This window comes from Solanum lycopersicum, chromosome 9 (genome assembly GCF_036512215.1).
Source record: "Solanum lycopersicum chromosome 9, SLM_r2.1".
Lineage (NCBI taxonomy): Eukaryota > Viridiplantae > Streptophyta > Magnoliopsida > Solanales > Solanaceae > Solanum > Solanum lycopersicum.
In genome coordinates, this window is record NC_090808.1 from 7,592,102 (window position 1) to 7,599,819 (window position 7,718).

The following is a 7,718-nucleotide window of genomic DNA, read 5'->3' on the forward strand; positions in this document are numbered from 1 at the left end:
AAGGAGAGGTTAAAGAAGCGACAATCGATGAGGAAGGTGTTTTAAGGATTAAGGGGAGGGTATGTGTACCCCGCGTCGATGATTTAATCAATACTATTCTGACAGAGGCTCATAGTTCAAGGTATTCGATACATTCGGGTGCAACCAAGATGTACCGTGACCTAAAGCAACACTTTTGGTGGAGTAGAATGAAGCGTGATATTGTATATTTTATTGCCAAATGTCCAAACTGTCAACAAGTAAAGTATGAACACCAAAGGCCTGGAGGAACACTTCAGAGAATGCCCATTCCTGAATGGAAGTGGGAAAGGATTGCAATGGATTTCGTGGGTTGGTCTTCCAAAGACATTGGGAAAGTTTGATTCTATTTGGGTAATTGTTGATAGGTTAACTAAGTCTGCTCATTTAATTCTGGTAAAGGTGACTTACAATGCAGAGAAGTTAGCCAAAATTTACATCTCGGAAGTGGTGCGATTGCATGGGGTTCCACTCTCCATTATATCAGATAGAGGTACGCAGTTTACTTCTAAGTTGTGGAAAACATTGCATGCGGAATTGGGTACTAGGTTGGACCTTAGTACTGCGTTCCATCCTCAGACCGATGGGCAGTCTGAGTGAACGATTCAAGTGTTGGAGGATATGCTTCGTGCATGTGTGATAGAATTTGGTGGTCAGTGGGATAGCTTCTTACCCTTAGCAGAGTTCTCCTACAACAATAGCTATCACTCAAGCATTGATATGGCCCCATTTGAGGCACTATACGGGAGAAGATGTAGGTCTCCCATTGGGTGGTTTGATGCATTTGAAGTTAGACCTTGGGGTACTGACCTTCTGAGGGAATCGTTAGATAAAGTGAAATCTATTCAAGAAAAGCTTCTAGCGGCGCAAAGTAGACAGAAGGAGTATGCAGATCGGAAGGTTAGAGACTTGGAGTTTATGGAGGGTGAACAAGTCTTGCTGAAGGTTTCGCCAATGAAAGGGGTGATGCTGTTTGGTAAGCGAGGTAAACTTAGCCCAAGGTATATTGGTCCATTTGAAGTACTTAAGCGAGTAGGGGAGGTGGCTTATGAGTTAGCCTTGCCTCCAGGGCTGTCCGGAGTGCATCCGGTATTCCATGTGTCGATGTTGAAAAGATACCATGGGAATGGAAACTACATTATCCGTTGGGATTCAGTTTTGCTTGATGAGAACTTGTCTTATGAGGAGGAACCTGTTCCCATTCTAGATAGAGAAATTTGCAAGTTGAGATCAAGGGAGATTGCATCCATCAAAGTTCAATGGAAGAATCGACCCGTTGAAGAAGCCACTTGGGAGAAGGAGGCAGATATGCGAGAAAGATACCCACATTTGTTTACAGATTCAGGTACTCTTTTTCGCCCTTGTTTTCCTTCTTGTGATCGTTCGGGAACGAACGATGGGTAAATTGGTATCTATTGTAACGACCTGTTTAGTCATTTTGAACGGCAGATTTTATTTCTGGAAAAACAGGCAGAGGCAACGGACCCCACGACGGACCGTCATGGGCACGACGGACCGTCGCAGGGTCTCGTTTCAAAACACTTAGAAAATCTGAAATTGGGTACTGAAAATCGACTCTCTGAACTTCATAACGAAATGGCAGGACGGACCGTCACATGTGTGACGGGCCGTCACAGACTCTTTGGTGGGAAATTGAGTCTCTGAATCTTGCGACGACCTGCAGAACGGACCGTCGCAGGCACGACGGGCCGTCGCAGGTTGCGTAATCCCAGTCTGAGTCGGATTTCTTTATACGTTTTAAGGGACGTTTTTGACTATTCCTGCTTTAATTATAAAGTTAGAGGGTTAATGTTAATAAGTCTAATTACTTGGGGGTTAAAAGAGGTAACCTTAAGTTAATTAGTGGGTTATTATTTCCATCTTTTATTCTTAATTATATACTAATTAGGGTAAAAGAAAGAGGGTTGGAATAAGAAAATTTGAAAGCACAAGAGAGGGAGAAAACGAACGAACAGGGAGAGAAGAAGAACAAAGCTTTGCGAATTTGCTTGCTTGATCACTAGTCTTCGGTGGAGGTAGGTTATGGTTTCTCTTACGATATTCGTAGTAAACTCTTAATAGCGAATGATATATATTGATAATATTGTAAACCCTGCTATGTGCTTAATTGTATGCTTGCATGAATGTAATTATGTAATTGTGATTATATAAGCATGATGAAGTTATTGAATCCCAAATCTTACAAAACCCTAATCTCTCTGTTAATGATGAGGCCTTGGTATAAAAGAAGGCGTGATGAACTAAAATAATGAGATTGATGATGCCTTGGCAAGAAAGAAGGCTTGATGAATTGATAGAAGGAGATTAGGGGATCGGGTGTCATGAACCGACACGTAGATTTAGGAGATCGGGTGTCACGAACCGAAACGTAGATTTAGGGGATCGGGTGTCACGAACCGACACGTAGATTTAGGGGATTGGGTGTCACGAACCGACGCGTAGATTTAGGGGATCGGAGTGTCACGTACCGAACAAGAGGATTAATGAATATGAGGGACCGGAGTGTCACGTACCGACACAAGAGAAATAAAGATAATGAATCTTGAAAGATGGTAATATACTCAATCTAATGAACATAATTCCCAAATGAGTATGGTATTGAGGCTTGAGTCCTCATGTGTGAACTTGACGTTAATTGTTAATGATATAGTACTTGTTGTTGCTACATGTTGAGTATCATAGTTGATTTTATGATATTTCTTGGTATATATTGATTTCTATTTTGAGTTGGCCGATTATATCTACTCAGTACCCGTGTTTTGTACTGACCCCTACTTTTATGTTTTCTTCTTGTTTATTTGTGGAGTGCAGCAAACGCGCCGTCATCTTCGACTCAACAATAACTCTAGCCAGTCTTCATTACTCCGGATATCAGGTTAAGCTAATGCTTCTAGCTTGGACTGGATCTTCCTCTTCATGTCTTGATGCCTTGAAGTTCCGGCATGGACTAGCTTTTATGTATTTTTAGCTTCTTAGAAACTCTTAGATTTAGTAACTTGAAGTAGATGTTCTTGTGATGATGACTTCAAGATTTTGGGGAAATAATAGTTACCGAATTGGTTTTTATTAATGCGTTTAAGTCTTCCGCATTACTTTATGTTGATATTACATTGAAATGTTAAGGTTTAGATTGGTTGGTTCGCTCACATAGGAGGGTAAGTGTGGGTGCCAGTCGCGGCCCATTTGGGGTCGTGACAACTTATTATGTAAATAATTTTCTATCCCTCTTCAGCCTACGTGGCACTATCTTGTGGGCCCAACACTAATTAACTTTTTTTTTCAAGCTAGTGTCACGTAGGCTCAAAAGAGGTAGAAAATTATTTATAAAATAAGTTCATAAGGTAATAGGACCTTAATATAATATAAGTGTGTCTAAAATTTCAGAAATAGATTGAGGGATACGTGTGCATTTTTCCTATATATATATATATATATATATATATATATATATATATATATATATATATATATATATATATATATATATTCTTTAAAGACATCTAAAATCACTAGGCTATATCATATTATTTTATCATAAATGTCCAAAATATTATTTAGACACTTTATTAATCATTTCACTTATATATATTTTTTAATTTTTGACGAAAATTATCTAATTGAACATCCTGACATAAAGGTTGCTACACCAGTGGACTTGAGGATCCGCTTGCATTGAAGATTAATTTAGTCATGTAATAACAGATAGTTTTGGTACATGGATAAAACTATATAAGTAATATGAGTATTAATTATACGGATATTAATTATTTTAATTTTAATAATATGGACTAATACCTCTATATTATGAATTATCTTATTCTAATTTTAAATTTTTTTATTGGTTTTTCAGAAGAATTGGTCTGATTTTAAAGACTTGTATATTTAATTTATTACTATTACTCAAAAGTATTATTCTAATCTACCAAGAAAGAAAAGGTATTATTCTAAGGGAAAATTGTATATAATAACAAACTGATAACCTAAAATAAATGGAGTAGCTAGGGTTTGATCTAATTGTGCTCCATAGCAAACGTTTGCAAAAAATTGTCAAGCGCCCCTCTCCCAAATATCTCACTTGCCACTCTCCTTCGGTCTCTCGCTCGCTTCCTCACTTTTTATACAAACACAAGTGTATAAAAATTATTTCTAATTGTATAAAGCAGAGAAAATTGTATAAATACATATATTTTTGTTCCCCTCTCTCCCCTCTTCCAGATCTTGCTCGCCACTCTCCCAAATATCGCTCGCCACCCTCGCTTTTCTCACTTATACAAACATAAGCGAAATGTATAAATTGTGTTTCTGTTTGTATAAAGCGTGACAAAATTGTATATACACATGCAAGTACATATATTTTTATCTTATATACTTTTAATTATACAATAAAAATACTCCCCTGCCCAGTTCCTTTTGTATTTCTCTCTTTCTCGTTTTATACAATTTTCAAATTGCATATAATTTCTCTCTTTCTCGTTTTATACAATTCGATTCAATTGTATATTCCTTGTAAAGTCACTTTTGTCTTTTTCTCTTTCTCATTTTATTCAAATTCAAATTGTATATAATCGTTCTATACACCTATAATAATACAATTTTCATTTTATGCACTTCGTTTTTATACAGTTCTCTGCCCAAGTGTCTTTCTCTTTCTTGTTTTATACACTTCGTTTTATACAATTTGCTTAAAATGTATACGTATAGCGAATTATACAGTTTCTATGTTTGCCATGGAGCGCAATTTTGCAAACTTTGCTATATCATACAAATATAAATTTTTTATTTGCTATATGTGAAAGTTGTCCTTATTCTAACCTGTCCTTTTAGTTGAAATTTCAACCTTAGAATTTTCACCAAAAAGGATATGGTCTCTTTTTCTTCAACTTTGTAAGAAATATGCGATAATTATGGTGGATTAAAAAGTTTATGATTTGGTTAGTGATATATCGTGGTTTCACGGTATTATTAATACTTTTTCCTTAAGTTTAGTGTGTCCAAAAACATTTTTGTGCTAATTTTTATGTAAGTTTCTCTTTATTTGCAGGAAATCTGTCTAAGAAAAGGAATACGGAGGTTTTTGAGCGAGAAATACAGAAAAGGACCACCTACGGAGCTTGTGACGGTTCGTCGTGCCCGTGACGGTCTGTAGGTGGCATCGTAGTGCAGCTGCTGAAGGAAGATGGGGAAATATGACCAATTGTGGGGTTATAGAGTGCGTGACGGACCGTCGTATCAATAATGGTCCGTCCTGCTGGTTCGTCATGAAGTTCAGAGAAGTAGTCTAGTACCCAAATTCCAAGAGTTCAAGTGTTTTGGAACGGAGACCCTCGACGGACCGTTGTGCCTGTGACGATCCGCCATATCTTCCGTCGAGGATAATGAAGAGAGAAGCTAAAGAAATTGAACAAGTATGGGGCAACGGAGTCCATGACGGTCCGTCGTGACCACAACGATCCGTCGCGAGGTCCGTTGACCCAACCGCGTTTTGACAGATTTCCAGCTAATAAGTCCTTATGTAATTAGGTTTTTATTTTTTTATAAATACTTCGAAAAACCTCGTTTTGGAGGTTAGACTCTGGATTTTTTGGTTAGGCCCTTGATATTGTTAGACTCTTGATTATTTGTAGACCTTTTGTGAGATTCTTGATTATTTTGAGATTCTTGTAATTGATTGTTGGTGATTTTTGTTGATTAATCAAGCGAACTTTTGGATTTTACTCTTTCTCATTGAAGTAAGTACATGAATTCTTATACCATATATTTGAATATTGTGATTATGACTATGGGTAACTAAACTCCATAACTAGGGTTGTGAAAACCATAGGCAAAATAATGAGGTAAAACCTAACTAAAATAACAATTCTAGAATAGTGTCTTGCATGTATTGATAATTCTTTCGCTTAGAAGTCTTTTTAACGGATGGACAACGTTAGAACTCGCCTTAATGCTATTTACCGGACCAAGGAGGTAGATAATAGGAAAAGAATTATCAACATAGATTTAGTGTATACTGTATAATAGACTAGTATTGATTGGTACGAGGTAATAAGTTAGTCAAATATCGAATATGATGCTTAATATGAGGTAAAAATAAGGGTTAGTATAGCAACACACGTAGCCGGACCAAGGTGTAGAGTGAAATTTTATAGATGACGGACCAAGGATTTAGAAATACATAACTTATCACTTTGCATGCAAGATACTAGGAAAGAATTGTTATAGTTAGAATTATCAAGTTATGAACCTGTGGGGAACATGTAAACCCTAGTTACTTTGATTAATTGATTAAACCCCAATATTCGAAGCTGTAGTTGTTTCCTTTAATTTCGCTAGTTATTTTCATCTATTTAGAAATAGAAAACCCCCCCTTTTATCATTTTTGCTTTCCAAGGAAGTAATTGACTGAACAATAGTAATAATAGATTGAAGTTAAGTCTAAACTATTTTCCTCGTGGGAACGATCTCAACCTCATTAGTTGGGTTATTACTTGACACGACTGCTTTACTTCTTATTTGAGAAGTAAGTTTGAGTGTATCAATTAGGTCATATTAGAGAATTCATAATTGGTTATTAGTGTAGTGGCATATACTTGACCTTTTCTTCGAGGAATTAGTAATATACAAAAATCAGTGGGTGGGTAGATAGTAAAGATTTATTAATAAATTCAGATTAAAATTTAAATTTATAATATGTTAATCAAGTAAAATTATTGGTTAATAAAATTGGATAATATTTTCAAGGAAAAAAGTCTTAAATATATTCAAACTTCGATTGAAATTGTTTTAACAATATTAAATTTTGGAAAAGATGTTATCCCCTAAAAAAAAATCACATTTTGTAAAAGCGCTGAGTTATTTTGCTTTTTTAGGCGGAGAAAATCAATGTTGTTCTAGTGATTTTCCGTTTTAGTTAATATAAAATTTTGCTGTGATTTGCTTAATTTTTTTATAATAAAAATCAAAATCGGTGCCTTTGGCAGCAATTTTCTTGAAATTTTTTACACAACGATTTTGTTGAATTTTTTTTTTAAAATGAAGATCGCTGGCAGCAATTTTTTTGAATTTTTTTTTTTTAAAAATAAAATCGCTAAGCAGCGATTTTGTTTATTTTTTTTAAAAAAAATGAAGATCGCTGGCAGCGATTTTATTGATTTTTTTAAAAATATGAAACGCTCCTACTGGAGCGATTTGTGACTTATAAAAAAAATCTTAAAAAGATCGATACCTAGGTAGCGATTTTGTTGCAAAAAATATTATTATTTTTTAAAAACAATCACATTTATTGCAGCGATTTTGCCTTTTCATCGGAGGAAATCGTTGTTGTTCCAGCAATTTTGCCGTTTTGGTTAACATAAAATTTTATGTACCATTTTTGGGGTTTTTATTAATATTTTGTACTCTTTTGGCACCGAACTCTCATATTTGTCATTATACTCTCTAAAAGGGTCAGATGACCATTCTTTTATCGAAAGAACCTAAAATACCCTCAAAGTATTAGAAATGGTACAAAATATGCAGCGATTTTGCTTTTTCATCGGAGGAAATCGTTGTTGTTCCAACAATTTTGCCGTTTTGATTAATATAAAATTTTATGTACCATTTTTGAATTTTTTATTAATATTTTATACCCTTTTGGCTCCGAACACTAATATTTGTCATTATACTCTCTAAAAGGGTCATAT